Below are 18,074 nucleotides of genomic sequence, written 5' to 3' on the forward strand. Positions count from 1 at the left end.
TAGAGATTTCTATAACTCCTCCAGGCAATGATTCTGTTGGGTTTTTTTTAATGATTTTGGAAAGAAACATTTTCAGTTCTCTATGGCTCAGAACATGCATTCAATTTTCAGAAGATTTTCCTCTATTTTTCTGCACTTGCTCAAACCAAGCTAGTTTCTATACTGGAACATGGATGTGGCACACACCTTAACAGAACAGCTTATGATACCTTCAAAACTTGAGCCAGAGTTTCTGTTTCAGCTGTTGAAGCCAGGTGCCTGAAATGGTTGTAAGCTTCTGGTTTGTTCACTCCAAATTAGAAGATGCACCCTGCACTGGAAATTCTTCAGAGAAAAGGTGAAAGAGACAGTTGACATGATTAAAAACCATTGCTCTACTCTTCAGCATCTCTCAGAATTTCAGCAACATTATTTTATACACTACCACTGATCAGTAATGGGCATTCTAGTGTTTAGATTTTTCAGTGCCGAATTAGTGCAGTTCTGATTTCAAAATATTTTCACCTCATTGTTACTGTCTTATCAAACTTGGGGGGCCCTTTTACTAAGCTGTATAGGTGCCTACGTGTGCCCAATGCATGCCAATTTGAAACTACCACCCGGTTACCGTGTGACCTGGGCGGTAGCTACTGCATGGCCTGAGCGGCAATTTCATTTTTTTACGCACGTCTAGTATGTGTGATTGAAAATTTCTGGCGCGTGGTGCTAACTGGGCAGTAATCGGCAGTGTACGCGCACTGACAATTACCACCCAGTTAACACAGGAGACCTTACTGCTAAGTCAATGGGTGGCAGTAAGGTCTCAAGCACAAAATGGATGCCCACCAATTTTTATTTTGCCTCACATCCATTTTCGACCAAAAAAAGGCCTTTTTTTTGCAGGTGCACTGAAAACTGGACCTGTACATGTCCAGTACACGTGTCTACACCAGTGCAGGCAATTTTTCAGCACACCTTAGTAAAAGGACCCCTTGAAGAGTGAAAACAGCAAAGACCCATTTTTTTGATGGGGAAAGAATTATAAAGGCATAAAGCAGCTTTCTAGTAGAGACCATGTAACAACATGTGTTTTTTAATACAATACCTATAAATAAACATATAATAAGCAAAAATAAGTCAGATTAGAGTTTAAGCTATTCAAGAGTAAAATCAAAAGCTAATATTTTATGTGGCATATAACGAATGACCCATGCAAGAGAAAACACACATTTCTTTATTCAATACCACTTCTATGTTTATACGGTGCTTTAGAATTTGTCTTCTGTAATGAGTTGTTTAAATGAGTGCTCATTCACCAGGTAAATGTAAAAACTGTTTAAACTGAAAATATCCTTTCAGAGAAATATATATATTTATTTTTATATCTTTTTAGATTATTTATAAGAGGTGAGAGGCAATTGTGTTGAATAAAATTGCTGTAGTCGGATTGTAATGAGAATTTACCATGGGCAGGCACATTTGTTTAAAACTAATCATGTTATCAACTTCTCATATTTGATGTTCAAAAATTGATTGATGGAAAATTTTTGGTACTGGATCTCAATTATTATAGAAACAAATTTAGACCTAATATATATGTTCCAAGGAACATTTTAACTGTACAGTTAATCAAAAGGATTGGGTAGGTAATAAATCTGAAGATGCTTTCTACACTGACAGCATGAAAGATGCAGAACATGTAGGAAGCCAGATAAATGAATAATTAGAGTGAACAAATCATTTTTCCTCTGAGATTAAGAACAAGGTTCCAGATTATATTTCTTTTAAATAGTATTGAACTAAAATCTTGTCATAAAACCCTAATGCACATTTTGAATTAGGCAATTTAAGGGTACCTTGGTAAAAGAAGTAAGATTTTAAACTCAAGAGGTAATTTACAAGAACTATCAGCACATGCTAATTCCATTAACATAAAACATTTAGTAGGGGATCCACTACTACTACTACTACTACTACTATTTAGCATTTCTATAGCGCTACAAGGCGTATGCAGCGCTGCACAAACATAGAAGAAAGACAGTCCCTGCTCAAAGAGCTTACAATCTAATAGACAAAAAATAAAGTAAGCAAATCAATTAATGTGTACAGGAAGGAGGAGAGGAGGGTAGGTGGAGGCAAGCAGTTACAAGTGGTTACGAGTCAAAAGCAATGTTAAAGAGGTGGGCTTTCAGTCTAGATTAAAAGATGGCCAAGGATGGGGCAAGACGTAGGGGCTCAGGAAGTTTATTCCAGGCATAGGGTGCAACGAGACAGAAGGCGCGAAGTCTGGAGTTGGCAGTAGTGGAGAAGGGAACAGATAAGAAGGATTTATCCATGGAGCAGAGTGCACAGGAAGGGGTGTAGGGAAGGACGAGTGTGGAGAGATTCTGGGGAGCAGCAGAGTGAGTACATTTATAGGTTAGTAGAAGAAGTTTGAACAGGATGCGAAAACGGATAGGGAGCCAGTGAAGCGACTTGAGGAGAGGGGTAGTATGAGTAAAGCGACCCTGGTGGAAGACGAGACGGGCAGCAGAGTTTTGAACCGATTGGAGAGGGGAGAGGTGACTAAGTGGGAGGCCAGCAAGAAGCAGATTGCAGTAGTCTAAACGAGAGGTGACAAGGGTGTGGACAAGGGTTTTGGTAGAGTGCTCGGAAAGAAAGAGGTGGATTTTACGGATGTTGTAAAGAAAGAAACGACAGGTCTTGGCGATCTACTGGATATGAGCAGAGAAGGCGAGAGAAGAGTCAAAGATGACCCCAAGGTTACGAGCTGAGGAGACAGGGAGAATGAGAGAGCCATCAACAGAAATAGAAAACAGGGGGGAGTAGGGAGGTGGGTTTGGGGGGATCCACCCATCTTATGCAAAGGGCTCTGCACTAAAAATGGCACATCTATATATATAAAAGGAACCTTCAACGTTCCATGAAGCCTCAAGCCGGAAACTTGAGGCGCCAGAGATATCCGGTTTGGCAATGAGTGTCTGGCCCACCCTCTCGAGGGCGGAGCATTCACACTCGGTGAAACGCCATCTCCCCCTGCCCCTCGGCGACCATTTCCCACCTCCGGAGGACTAACATCGCCCGAACAACGGTGGAGGGAGGCGGGGACGCGGGCAGCGGCGACACGCAATCTCCCCCTGCCCCTCGGCGGCCAATTTCCGCATCCGCAGGACTCCCATTGCCCCGCACAACCTCGGACACACGGACGGAGCCAGCCAGCATGCCTGCCTCCATGAACGTACGAGGAAGGGAACCACCTTCAGCAGACGGAGCCAGCCTGCCTCCCTGAACCTGCGAAGAAGGGAACCAGCTTCACCGTCACAGTTTCACCCTGAAAGGCGGAGCGAGGGGGGGCACTCGACCCTTAAGCTGCGAGGGGGAAACGGGGAGGCCAGGAAGGGGAGGAGGGAAGACAGGAGGGAGAGGGACAAAGGGCGGAAGAAAGAGGGACCACCATCCTGAAAGGCCCGGGGGGGGGGCAACCCTGGAGCTGCGAGGGGGGAAGGGGGGGAGGGAAGACAGGGGGGAGGGGGAAAAAGGCCGGGAGATGGATGGACCACCATCCTGAAAGGCCCAGGGAGGGGGGGGAACTCCCTGAAGCTTGGATTCTCTCTCACACACACACTCTCTTTCTCGCACACACACTCGCGCATTCACTCTGTCTCTCTCACACACTTACTCTCAAACATACACACTACAATGCAGAAAAAAGGCCCCAGACGGAGGGGCCACGATCCTGAAAGCCAGACAGCGGGGAGGGGCCACAACCCTGAGGCGCTGTGGGGAGGACACATGGGAGGGGGAGGAGAAGGAAACGGGAAAACGAAACACAGGGGGGGAGCGGGAAGGACGCCAACAGACGGAGGGGGGGCCCCTGCAGCACACTATCATTCTCAAACACACACTCACACACTCACTCTCTCACACACACACTCGCACATTCACTCTTTCTCTCTCTCTCTCTCTCTCTCACACACACTCACTCTCACACATACACACTACGATGAAAACCTTGCTAGCGCCCGTTTCATTACTCTCAGAAACGGGCCTTTTTTACTAGTTGTTAATATTAGAGAGCACAAATAGTAAATAACCCCTAAAGAGAAAAAAATATGAACTTCAAATTGGGCTTGGAAGAAAATTATCAAAATACATTAATAAATTTGGGTGACAACATATGGGGTAAACCTATCCTTGAACATTTGATAAACGACAGTTGAATTCTTATAAAATGAGGTGTAGGATCACCATTTTTGATGTTCTGGAAGAGGGAAAACTTGTTCAGATGGACCAAAAATGTGTTTCAGCTCTGTCTCATGCATTAAAGGGTTATTATATTGCACTTCCTAGGGCAGATTATTTACTTCCTTGAGACCTAGACCAGAATTCATTTTCTCTTGGTCAAACTAAGGAGCCTCCCTTGCAGTTGCATAGTTCCTACTGCCAACTTAGTTTCAGTAGGGGCATTTTGGACAGACTTGTCCTGGTGTATTATAGGATAAAAGCATTGGTTTCTATGGGTAGAATCAGGGGCTAATATCACACTATATTGGGATGTAGATTGAAAATCAGGACTAATCTAAAATGTGTCTAATGAATCTGGGCAAGTTGACAGTTATTCCATTAATCTTCTATGGTAAGATTTTAAATTTTATTTTCCTTAATGTTTCTGAGAAGTTCTGAGAGAAGAGGACATTTCTCTGGGCAAGTTACTTTATTTTGCTCTGTGCTTGGTAAATTAAAGATTGGGTTTAAAAGAGAAATTGTAAGTTATTGATAAACACAATTAGAATTTAAGCAAACTTTATTAACTAGTCTCCATATCTTTTCCCCATAGTTTTAAAACTTGAATTTTCTGCCACAATATTAACATAGACTCTAGAAGGCACAGCAGGGTCTAGTTCATCTTTGAAAAAATAAAGAAATAAAAGATAGAGAAGCAAACATTATTAACTAGTTAGTGTACAATCCTTCCCCCCATAGTTTTAAACTAAACTTTCCCGAGAGGTAGAAACTTAACAGCCAAGACTATTAAAAAGGGAGGGAAAGGGAAATGGGACTTGATATACTGCTTTTCTGAGGTTTTTGCAACTACATTCGAAGCGGTTTACATATATTCAGGTACTTATTTTGTAGCAGGGGCAATGGAGGATTAAGTGACTTGCCCAGAGTCACAAGGAGCTGCAGTGGGAATTGAACTCAGTTCCCCAGAATCAAAGTCCACTGCACTAACCACTAGGCTACTCCTCCACTCCAGGATTGTAGCAAAACTCAAATGTGGTCCTAAAAGAAAGTTTATTTTCTGTTCTTTGCCTGTTGGAGAGATAGCACTGCTACTGACCTGAATTAGGTGTTAATTAAGATATAAGGAAGTAGAATAGTTGCAAAGGTTGATAAAGGTGAGCTGGTTAATACTGTGTATCTGGATTTACAAAGGGCATTTGACAAAATACCTTATGAAAGATCAGAGGAAATTGGAGAGTCATGGGATATGAGGTAGTGTTCCATTAAACACTAATAAAAAAGAAGAAAACAGAGAGTAGGCTTAAATGGTCAGTATTCTCAATAGAGAAGGGTAGGTTCTGCAGGGGTCTATACTGGGAGCGCTGCTTCGCAAAGATTCAAAGTTGTTAAATTGCAAGAGGATTATGAAAAATTATAAGAGGACTTTTCGAGACTGGGAGACTGGGCATCCAAATGGCAGATGACATTTAATGTGAACAAGTGCAAAGTAATGCATGTGGGAAAGAGGAACCAGAACTATACTTTTGTAATGCAAGGTTCCACATTAGAAGTCACCGACCAAGAAAGGGATCTAGGTGTTGAAACCCTCTGTTTAGTGTGCAGAGATAGATAAGAAAGCAAATAGAAAGTTAGGTATTATTAGAAGAGGAATGGAAAACCAAAAAATGAGGACATTATAATGCCTTTGTATCGCTCCATGGTGCGACTGCACTTCGAATACTGTGTGCAATTCTGGTCACCACATCTCAAAAAAGATAGAAAATATACAGAGAAGGACGATGAAAATAATAAAAGGGGATAGATGACTTCCTAGTGAGGAAAGGCTAAAGCAGCTAGGGCTCTCTTCAGTTTGGAGAAAATATGGCTGAGGGGAGATATGATAGAGGTGTATAAAATAATAAGTGGAGTGGAATAAGTAGATGTGAATCACTTGTTTTCTCTTTCCAAAAATACTAGGACTAGGGGGTAATGAAGCTAAAAAGTAGTAAATTTTAAACAAATTGGAGAAAATATTTCTTCACTCTCTATGTAATTAAACTCTGGAATTTGTTGCCAGAGAATGTGGTAAAAGAAGCTAGCTTAGCGGGGTGTAAAAAAGGTTTGGATAACTTCCTAAAAGAAAAGTCCATAAGCCATTATTAAGATGGACTTGGGGAAAATCCACTGCTTATTTCTAGATAAGCAGCATAAAATGTATTGTGCTTTTTCGTATCTTGCCAGGTACTTGTAACCTAGATTGGCCACTGTTGGAAACAAGATGCTAGGCTTGATAGACCTTTGGTTAGTCCCAGTATGGCAAAGCATATGTGTTTATGTTCTTAAACTATGGGAGCCAAATCATGTCACTATGATAATATGAGGGAATTAAGAAAGCTATAGGAAATTCTAGCGGCTCCACACTCTGACCTTTGCAATGCTTCCTTAGAGTCAGGAGTAGTGTCAGAGGTGTGGAGTGGCCTAACAGAGCAGCAGGCTGAAAACCAGAAAAATCTGCTTCAAATACCCCTATGGCTTTTTGTGATCCTAGGCAAATCATTTAACCCTCTGTTATTTCAGGTACACACTTGGTTTGTGAACCCTCCAAGGACCAAAAAAATACCTACTGTATCTGACTGTATACCAGTTTGATAGCTTGTAGGTGGCATATAAGAAACTAACTGCTCCATTTACTAAGCGCATTAGTGGCTGCCATGCACTAATGCCGACACAGCTGTTTCGGCATTGCCACCCGGCAGCTGATACCGTGGCTTAGCAAACAGGGGGTAATTAAATAAATAGAGGTCTAGAGATAAGCGGATGTGCTTCCTCTCCACAAAAGTGGAAGTAATAAGCAAAAGGTCTTTTGGAAATTGTATAAAAATCTACAACAGTACTGGGTGAAGACGTTCTGTGCACAAAAGAAGAGCAGGATCTGGGGTAAATGTATATAAATATGATAGATAGATAGATAGATAGATAGATAGATAGATAGATAGATAGATAGATAGATAGATAGATAGATAGATAGATAGATAAGGTGATGTGAAAAGCAAAAGGATGCTTGGCAGATTAGAGGAGATGATAACTGCCTTTATATATGTCTCTGGTGAGACTTCATTTGGAATACTGTGAGCAATACTGGGGACATCACCTTCAAAAAAATAGAACTTGATGAACTCTGCCCAAAGGGAAGCTATTAAAATAATTGCCTTTGTCATAAGAATATTCTGTTTTACATATGTTCTTTGTCCTTTTCACAGTTCAATAAAGGTACTTGTACACACACACAAAAAAAAACATACGAAGACAGACTTAGGGGTATGTTTACTAAGGTGTGTTAGCGTTTTTAACGCGTCTGTAAATTTAAGACTCTTTAAACGCTAAAGCGCCTATACGTTTCTATATATGTTAGCGTTTAATGCGCATACAACATTTACACACATTAAAAATGCTACCGCACCCCTAGCGCTGCTTAGTAAGCATAGGTGTTAAAGATCTAAACATATATACCCTGGACAAGAGGCAGGAAAGGTGAGTTATTATAGAGATATTTATATCAGCTTTAAAGGATTAGCACTGGCCTCCTGTGCTTTAGCAGATTGAGTTTAAAGTGTTGACTTTGATTTTTAAGACCTTGATCAATGATGCACCCCTGGCATTAGCTTCATCTTTAAGACTGTATCAACCGTCTTGTAGTTTATGTTCTGCGGATAAACTTTTATTAGATATTCCTTCCATTAAATGTGTTAGACTTGAAACTAACCGTTCAACAATGCTTCAGATTGCCAGCATGTCTCTTTGGAATTTTTTGCCTGTGAACATACATATTATAACTTTGATCCTTCAGTTTATAAAACAGTTAAAATCATTTCTTTATGCCCTGGCTTTTTCAGTTTAGCTTGTGTATTAGGCTTGAAACCACAAGTTTCTTGTCATGGTAATGGGAGTTCACTTGGAGGCATAAGTTCAAAGAATTTAGACTTAAAACTTACAGGGTGGGAAATTTTCAACATGACGTCTAAGTCCGACTTTGGACTTTTGCTCAAAACGTCCAGAATCCAAATAGCAAAACATCTATCTTTTTTTTTTTTTTTCAAAACTGGCCAATTGCTAGATATTTTTGTGCTCTGCATCTATCTTTTTGACCAGTTTTGAAAAAAAAAAAAAAAACAACAACATCCAAGTAAAAACACACAATATCAAGCCATTGAGCCAGTGTTATTAGTAGACTGGCCACAAAGACATCCCAGAAGGGCACCCTAGGGGAGAATGCAGTGGACTTCACAAAAAAGCTCCCAGGTACACATCTCACCATTGTTCCCTTATATTGTACAGTTAGCCCTCCAAAACCCACCAAAAACCGACTTTACCCAACTGTACACCACTACTATAGTCCTTATGGCTGCAGGTGTTACCTATATGTGGGTACGCTAGGTTTTTGGTGGGTTTTGGATGGCTCACACTTTCCACACAAGTGCAACAGAGTGGATTATCGGTCTGGATCCCTTTTCCACAGTGCAATGCACTGCACCGATCACTAGGTTACTCCAGTGACCTGCTTGCTGCTCTAATAGGACTGGCTATAACATCTGAGGCTGCCATAGAGGCTGGTATGTCCTGTTTCTTTTACATCTTTGGGGGGTGAGGGCGGTCAGTGACCACTAGGGGAGTAAAGGGGGAATCATTCTTTTATTCCTACAGTGGTCATCTGCTCATTTAATGCACTTTTTGTAGCTTAGTCATTATTAAATCAGGTCTAGCTCAAAACATCTTAGGGCCCTGTTTGCTACGGCACATTAGCATTTTTAACACACCTACAATTAGCGTGCGTGCTAACTGTGTAGGTGCCCATAGGGATATTGTAGGCGCATACATGGTTAATGTATGTACATAGTCAACATGCGTTAAAAACGCTAATGCGCCTATACCACAGCTTAGTAAACAGGGTCCTTAGTTTTTGTCCTAGACGTTTTTGTTAACATCCAAGTCTTAAGAACACCCAAATCCTGCCCTTAACACGCCCCCAACATGCCCCCTTGAGATTTGGACACACTACAGATAAACTGCATAGAAAAACGTCGGGAAAATTAGTGTAAAAAATACCAATTTGTACATTTTGGTGAGAAAAATGGCCAAATGCTGCTTTATGCCACTTTTTAGGCATTTTTCTCTTTCAAAAATGAGCCCTATGGTAACCTGTAGAACTTTGTAATTCTAAGTGCTTTAAAAATGAGCCTCCATTTGATTGTTGTAGTTTTTATGTATTATGCTATGCTTTTTTTGTCTTTTATTATGTATGTTCCTGATACACCACCTAGGACTAATTGATAGTGTGATTTAGAAATGTTTTAAATAAATTAATATAAATACATGGCAATGGAGCCATTTTAAATGAAAATATGTTCTGTAATGAAGGATCATAGGACAAGAGCAGAAACAATCTAAAGAAATATTCCTTAACAGAAAGGATAATAGAAGCTTGGAATGTCCTCCCCAGTAGATGTGGAAAAGATTAGGGCAGTATTAGAATTAAAAAAAAAAAAACATGAGACAGGCACTGAGGATCTCTGAGAGAGAAGGTGCTCTGTCTTCATATTCATGAAATAAATCACTTAACAAAAGTACAAAACCCCAGGGGAGAGACAAATATATATACTGTCAAACAAAAGCCAATCCCGAAAAAAGGTGGTATATCAGATGCCTAAAGAAGATCCATTAATGTTGGTACTTTATCACAAAAGGGGAAGCAAAGAGAGTTCAGTATAGGCTGAACCTACAGCCAAGCTTGAGCTTCAGTGAGACCAGCAGCAAAGCGGCTCACTTAAAAGCTCTATACATCATGGATACTCTCTGAAAATGTACCCCTTAATTTATGTATTGAATCCAAAATTTTTATTATTTATGACTTAATTTCTTATAAATAGTTCAAATAAAAACCTAAGAATATTCAATAGGCATCCATATACAAAAAGGATTCTGTAATCCAAAGAAAAAAGCCTATCTAAAATAGACTTGATTCCAACAATGTATGTATTCATAAATATAACAAAAGCAGAAGCAGACAGCACCGGAATAAGGAGCAAACAGGAGCATACTTATCTTGATTCAATAAGTCACCATTATACTGTTTCCAATGTCCAACAAGAATCACTGATTCAAAAGTCTTCCTCAGGGACGCCAGTGCTAGATTATCGACAGGTCCTCCATTTTGAAATTGTGTGGCGTGGCAAAACCCTCTTTAAACAAAACAGACATATGTCAAAAAATATGCTGACATCACTAACTCAATTAAATGTTCATGTAGTTAAATGGTGTCATTCCATTCAATATACTCATTCAATCCCTTAGGCATTACAGAATCCAATTCAAAGACCAGTGCAGGTCACGTAAATCTAGGAAAGCATCCTGATCTTCTTGAAAATATGAAGAGACTCATTCAATAATCAATCACTACATTTAAAAAATAATCAGGTTGAATTAAATGCAGTGGCTGACCAGTGGAGCTGTTAAAAGTTTGTTTTGAGTCTGCTGTGGTGTTTATTTAATCTTTGTCTAATTGGTCTGCTTGTACACCCCACGTATATTTTCGAACAGGGGCAAATGATGACATAGATAACTGTTGCTGAAGAGCAATCAGTACTTGCTCTTAATTAATAGTTTCTTAAAGTGCCAGGATGCTGCCAAGAGTCACAAGTCAAAGACATTGGGCAAGTTCTGCATCATCCACCCTTGTGTTTGAGGGTGTCGTGCTTAGGATGAGAAACAAAAGTACAAGACACCAGATGATTAGACAGATTTTTGTCCCTGGAAAATGCTATGCACGGGCTGGAATCGAACACCTGATGTAACTGAAGAACATGCTAATGAGACAATGCTAGTGTACCTTAGTAAACAGGGCACGTGTAGTGTCTTATTAATCATAACACTATTTTCATCCACATCATTAGTACGGCTAATTAACAGAAATTGTGTTTTTTGTCTGAATTTAATTTAAGCTTATGCTTTGTCATCCACAATTCTATCGTATTGAAAATACTTTGAAGTAACTCTAAATGAGATGAAAATGAAAGAGTAATAGGAACCATAACCGTAATATCAGTGACATATTTATAAAGATAAACTCCTAATTGTTTTAAAGCATATCCTAATGAGTGCATATATACATTAAAAAGAATGGGAGAGAGTGGAGAACCCTGTGGTTCTGAGCAATTACCATCAAAGTTCACTGTATAGGAGCAATCCCTCAAAAAGCCTGAAAACCACTTATAGACATTACCAGTTATTCCCACGCTCTCTAAAATAAGCAAAAGAATGTCATGGTCCACTAAATCAAAGGTGCTAGATAGATCAAAGTGTAGCATAGAGCCTTTTTGTCCTCAGACAAAACTGTGATGAGGCCATTCCAGAAGCCTCTCTAGAGGGCGGATTCCCAGTAAAGCAACCTTTAGGGATAGACAAGGAGGTTAGATAACAGGAGATGGCATAAGCCTATCTGCCCCATTATGTGGGCTGAAGCCAGTAGGCAGAGCTTGTTGCCCTATCAAGTTTATTGTTTTGGTTGTACCAAGATGGAGGCAGATGCATTTGGGGGAATTAAAACCTCCTTGGGTGGAGTAGGTGGAGACCGGCTTCAGCCTTGTGACATCATGCCATCTCCTGTTGTCAAACCTCCGTGATGATAAAGATCCTACCCTTAGACCTAAGGGTGGAAAAGAAAATCCAGAATGCCCTCAGGAATATGGATTAGGATTGTTCCTTCTAAGACAGAGTTGGAGTTACCTTGTTGGACAGCCAAGAGGAGCCCAGGTGATGAAGTCTAGCTCCCCTGGGAGGAAAAAGCAATACATCATGCATCAAAAGGATGGGAAGCTGGGGGAGGAACCATTCCCATCCCCAGCTCAAAATAGGCAGACTTGATCAAGAAGGGCAGAGAGGACCTCGAAAGATGAAGGGGTCACTCTCTCCCACCCTGAGGTTATGAAATACATGGAAGAAGGTTCCCTTAACCCTGGCTGTGAAGCAGAGGATGGTGAAATGGAATAGGAAGCCTGATGAAGGAATTACAGGTACTGCAAAGGCAATTTGTTGGGAACATTAGTGAGCAGGGAGCTACCAGGCCTCAATAGTGGAGGGGCAGACCCCTGAAAGAAGCTTGTTGGGAACATCGGAAGTTGGACCAAATACTCCTGGTGGCACAGTATAGGATCCTGTATCAGATATAATGTGAGGTGGAGAGAATATTCCTTATACCATCCAATTATATAATCCCCTTAAGAAAATCATGACTCTATTTCAGCTTTTAATATCTGACTACATACATCATGCTCTTATCCAGCCGTTAATAGCGTTGTATTGCAGGAGACTTCACAGAATGAACTTGAAAGTACCGGATGCCAAAGTGGTGAAGTGAGAACAACGATTTAAGCTGTTAAATGTATACATTGTAGCTGTAGTATAACCTTTAATGACTGACACTGCTGTTTTGTATCCAATAGAGCAATCTGTCACGGACCCTGAAGAAGGTTCGAAACTTTTGGCCATAGTCGACCGTGGAGTATTGATAACACTGAGCAGCAGAGCAATGAGTACAGATAAGTTTTGCTACTAAAACATATACTAATTAAAATTGAGTTATAATGAATAATTAATGGCAGATTTTTGCCTAATATGAGAATCTATGCTCCTTGATATGGAATGCTAATTGTCACATCAAGTAGAAGCTTCCCTTTTGAGGCTTTTTCCTACGTTTTCCATTTTTTTTCCATATTCGTATTTCTCCATGCTGGATAGGAGCATGATGTATGCAGTCAGATATTAAAAGCTGAAATAGTAGTGATTTTCTGAAGGGGGTTATATAATTGGATGGCGCCGTATAGGAGACACACCTTTGAGTAATTGATTTTGAATTGTTAGATGTTGAAGTGTAGCTTTCTTTGGTTTGCTGGAATTATTGGAACACTGGTTGGCTGGAATAAAAGAAGAAAACCCAGAGTGGATCACTTTGAGGGGCATAATCGAAAGGAGCGCCCAAGTTTTCCTGAGGATGTCCTGGCGAAGGAGTGGGGAAACCCGTATTATCGAAACAAGATGGACATCCATCTTTCGTTTCGATAATACGGTCGGGGACGCCCAAATCAAGAAATCTAGGTCGACCTTAGAGATGGTCATCCCCGATTTTCGCCAATAATGGAAACTGAGGATGCCCATCTCAGAAACGACCAAATCCAAGCCATTTGGTCGTGGGAGGAGCCAGCATTCGTAGTGCACTGGTCCCCCCTCACATGCCAGGACAGCAACCGGGCACCCTAGGGGGTCAGCAGTGGACTTCATAAATTGCCAGGTGTATAGCTCCCTTACCTTATGTGCTGAGCCTCCGAACCCCCCCCCCCCAAAAAAAAAAAACCTCCTACCCACAACTGAATAACACTACCATAGCCCTAAAGGGTGAAGGGGGGCAACTACATGTGGGTACAGTGGGTTTCTGGTGGGTTTTGAAGGGCTCACATTTACCACCACAAGTGTAAAAGGTAGGGGGGGATGGGCCTGGGTCTACCTGCCTGAAGTGTATTGCACCCACTAAAACTGCTGTCAGGGACCTGCATACTGCTGTCATGGAGCTGGGTATGACATTTGAGGCTGACATAGAGGCTGGCAAATAATATTTAAAAAGTTTTTGGGGGAGGGTGAGAGGGGGTTAGTGACCACTTAGGGAATAAGCGCAGATCATCCCCGATTCCCTCCGGTGGTCATCTGGTCAGTTCGGGAATCTTTTTGAGGCTTGGTCGTAAGAAAAAATGGGCCAAGTAAAGTCGCCCAAGTGCTCATCAGGGATGCCCTTCTTTTTTCCATTATCGGTCGAGGATGCCCATGTGTTAGGCACGCCCCAGTCCCGCCTTCGCTATGCTTCTGACACGCCCCTGTGAACTTTGGTCGTCCCCGCGATGGAAAGCAGTTGAGGATGCCCAAAATCGGCTTTCGATTATGCCGATTTGGGCGACCCTGGGAGAAGGATGCCCATCTCCCGATTTGTGTTGAAAAATGGGCGCCCTTCTCTTTCAAAAATAAGCCTGTTTGTGGCCTTGACCTGAACTCATGGGAAATAGAAAACGGAGAGTGTTGTGCAAGTGATAGAAGGCTTGGAGGAGCATGGGACCTAGGGTTATAATTACAATACTCATATAATACTCCTGTATTGAAATAACTCCATTCATTCCACTCCCATCATTCTTCTACAACCCTGTCTCCTAGTCAGCATTTATACTTCTCTTTTCACTTTTGCATGCTTCTCTACTTCCACACTATTCTTTTCCAATAGACCATCCTTTAGTTTTTGGATGGTACTCCCCTCAAGGTTTATGCTCCTCTAGATCTCCTCCTAACAACCAGTTCTTCAACCTTTACTTTTTCCATTTCTCATATACCATCATATGCTTCCATACACTCTCAGGTTCAAAAACCTAAAATGTGCACAAGCAACTGTGAACATGTTTTATATATTTTAAAGATATGTTTCAGATTGAACATTAAAAGCAACATGGATTTGTACAGAAAAAAAAAAACTTCAAAGCACAGGTGCCTAAATGTTGAGTTAATTCCTCTAGAGTCTTCATTTCTACTTAATATAGCATGAATTTAGCAATACAGCTTTACTGACAGTTGAACACGACTTGCTTTTAGTATTTTGAGTTACTGCATATTGCATTTGGTTAAATCTGTCATTGTTATAATAGAGAGCAATGAGTTTAGTCCTGTATAATATTACACCACAGTAATCCTGTCAAAAAATATCATGATACATTTTCAATTATCATTTCTCACTGATACAATACCATACAATAATCAGATTATTGTAATTATTTACCCATTTCTGCTTTTGGGGAGATCAATATATATTGAGAAAATTGACACTTCTCTCTGCAGATGGAGAAGAAACCGGTGTCAGGAAGTAGGAAAAACTGGTAGGCCAGGCAGAGGAATAATTAACCTAGTTTGAGGCAGAATTCCGCTCACATGCAATCCCAGTTACACTTATGGGCTCATTTTTGAAAGAGAAGGACACCCATCTTTTAACATAAATTGGAAGATGGGCATCCTTCTCACAAGGTATTCCAAATTGGTGTAATCGAAAGCTGATTTTGGACGTCCCCAACTGCTTTCTGTCGTAGGGATGGCCAAAGTTCAAGGGGGCATGTCGGAGGTGTAGCGAAGCCGGGACACCTGGACGTCCTCGACCCATAATCGAAAGAAACAGGGACATCCCTGACGAACACTTGGACAACTTTACCTGGTCGTCTTTTTCTTACGACTAAGGAACAAAAAGGTGCCTGAAATGACCAGACGACCACCGGAGAGAATAAGGAATGACCTCCCCTTACTCCCCTAGTGGTCACTAACCCCCTCCCACCCTCAAAAATAGCTTTCAAAATATTGATTGCCAGCCTCTATGCCAGCCTCAGATGTCATACTCAGGTCCATCACAGCAGTATGCAGGTCCCTGGAGCAGTTTTAATGGGTAATGCAGTGCACTTCAGGCAGGCGGACCCAGGCCCATCCCCCCTACCTGTTACGTTTGTGGAGGAAACAGTGAGCCCTCCAAAACCCACCAGAAACCCACTGTACCCACATCTAGGTGCCCCCTTCACCCGTAAGATCTATGGTAGTGGTGTACAGTTGTGGGTAGTGGGTTTTGGGGGGCTCAGCACACAAGATAAGGGAGCTATGTACCTGGGAGCAATTTATGAAATTCACTGCAGTACCCCCTAGGGTGCCCAGTTGGTGTCCTGGCATGTCAGGGGGACCAGTGCACTACAAATGCTGGCTCCTCCCACAACCAAATGGCTTGCATTTGGTCTTTTCTGAGATGGACGTCCTTGGTTTCAATTATCGCCGAAAATCAGAAACGACCAAGTCTGGGGACGACCAAACCTAGGGATGACCACATTTAAGGATTTGGACGTCCCTGATGGTATTTTTGAAATGAAAGATGGACGTCCATCTTGTTTCAAAAATACGGGTTTCCCCGCCCCTCCATTGGGATGTTTTGCGAGGACTTCCATATCAAAACATGGATGTCCCTTTCGAAAATACCCCTCCACACGATCCAGAAAGTTGTCCAAGTAGATGCTAAGATGCTAAGGAACCATACTAGCAAAGGTATGAGTAAAGCCTAAGGAAGAGGAGAATGGTAGGTCACAGACATCAAATGCTGTAAGAAATTCAGGCTATATGAGCCCATCACAAGAAAAGGTAATTACATATGGCCAAGATGACTGAGAACTTTTCCCACTTACACAGCAATTCACTTATTTTTGTGTCACTGACATCTCTCCCCCCCCCCCCACAAAGACACACTGCCATTCTTCTCAGACAGCTGCTCAAATGGTCTTATGCCCCATAAGCTGCATGATGGAGCCCAATGTTATTCCCTCAGATTTGATCATGCAGAAGCTGGTAGAGTACCTAGTAGGGAGCATAGACCTGAGACTGATTATCTTTTTTAGAAGTCATGAGTGGGGTAAAGGGGCGCTCAGAGAGGACAAGGCCATAGTGGAATGAATTATTTGTTTCGGTCTTTATGGAAGAAAATGTATGAGATCTACCTGTACCAGAAATGATTTTCAATGATGATGATGCTGAGAAACTGAAAGAAATTTCAGTAAACCTGGAAAATGTACTGAGCCAAATCGACAAATTAAAGAGTAGTAAATCACCTGGACTGCATGCATACAAAGGTACTGAAAGAATTCAAACATGAAATTGTTTATTTCTTGTTAGTAATCTGTAACATGTCACTAAAATCATCCATAGTACCTGAAGATTGGAGGGTGGCCAACGTAACACCATTTTTTAAAGGGTTCCAGGTGGGATCCAGGAAATTACAGACCAGTAAGCCTGCATAAAATAGTGGAAACTATTATAAATAATAATATTATAGAAAACATATATAAACATGATTTAATGGGACAGAGTCAACATGTTTTAAGCCAAGGGAAGTCTTGCCTTACCAAATTTGCTTTATTTCTCTGAAGGTGTGAATAAACATCGATAAAGGTGAGCCAGTTGATGTAGTGTATCTAGATTTTTAGAAATCTTTTGACAAAGTTCATCAGGAGAGAATCCTGAGAAAATTACAGAGTCATAGGGTAGGAGACAATCCTGCTTATAATCGAACGAGAAAAACGCCCAAGTTCCGACCTAAATCGGGAGATGGACGTTTATCTCACAAAAACGAGTAAATCCATATAATCGAAAGCAATGTTTCAGTGCTTCCGTGTCGCTCGTACGTTCACGTAAAAACGTCCAAATAAGAGGCGTGTCGGGGGCGTGTTAGGGGCAGTGATATGACGTGGACAGGTACAACGTATAACGAATAGCGAAATGGCTCTGGTTGAGCGGGAAGATGGGCGTAATATGATGGACCCGAAATAAAAGCGACCAGAGCAAGGGGGAAAGCGTCTTTAGACCCATTAGCGATTGTGTGTAGTTGGAGAGTGGCGATATTGTTGGTGGAAGAGCTGAAGTGGTGGTTGCAGAGAGAAAGCCAAGCGTGTTGAGTACCTGTGACGGTCGTCTGTGTGCCCTGCCTCTTTTTGTATCTTACCCTTTGACCGTTCCTTACTCCTACTCCTTTGCTCCATCGCCCCCTTCCCCTCCCCCTATCCCTCCCCATTCACTCCTCCCACGTGTATACTCTATTCCCTGACCTCCGTTTGTCTCTGTGTTCCTGTACTGTTTGGCGAGTGAGTGGCCAGAGGGCGTGGTGGCTGGAAGTGAAAGATCTGTGTGTGTTGCTGTTTGACTACTAGTCCTAATACTTGCACTGGTGGTGGGGATATGGATGCACTTAATGCACTTGTGGCATGCATGCTACA

This window comes from Microcaecilia unicolor, chromosome 5, assembly GCF_901765095.1.
Source record: "Microcaecilia unicolor chromosome 5, aMicUni1.1, whole genome shotgun sequence".
Classification (NCBI taxonomy): Eukaryota; Metazoa; Chordata; class Amphibia; order Gymnophiona; family Siphonopidae; genus Microcaecilia; species Microcaecilia unicolor.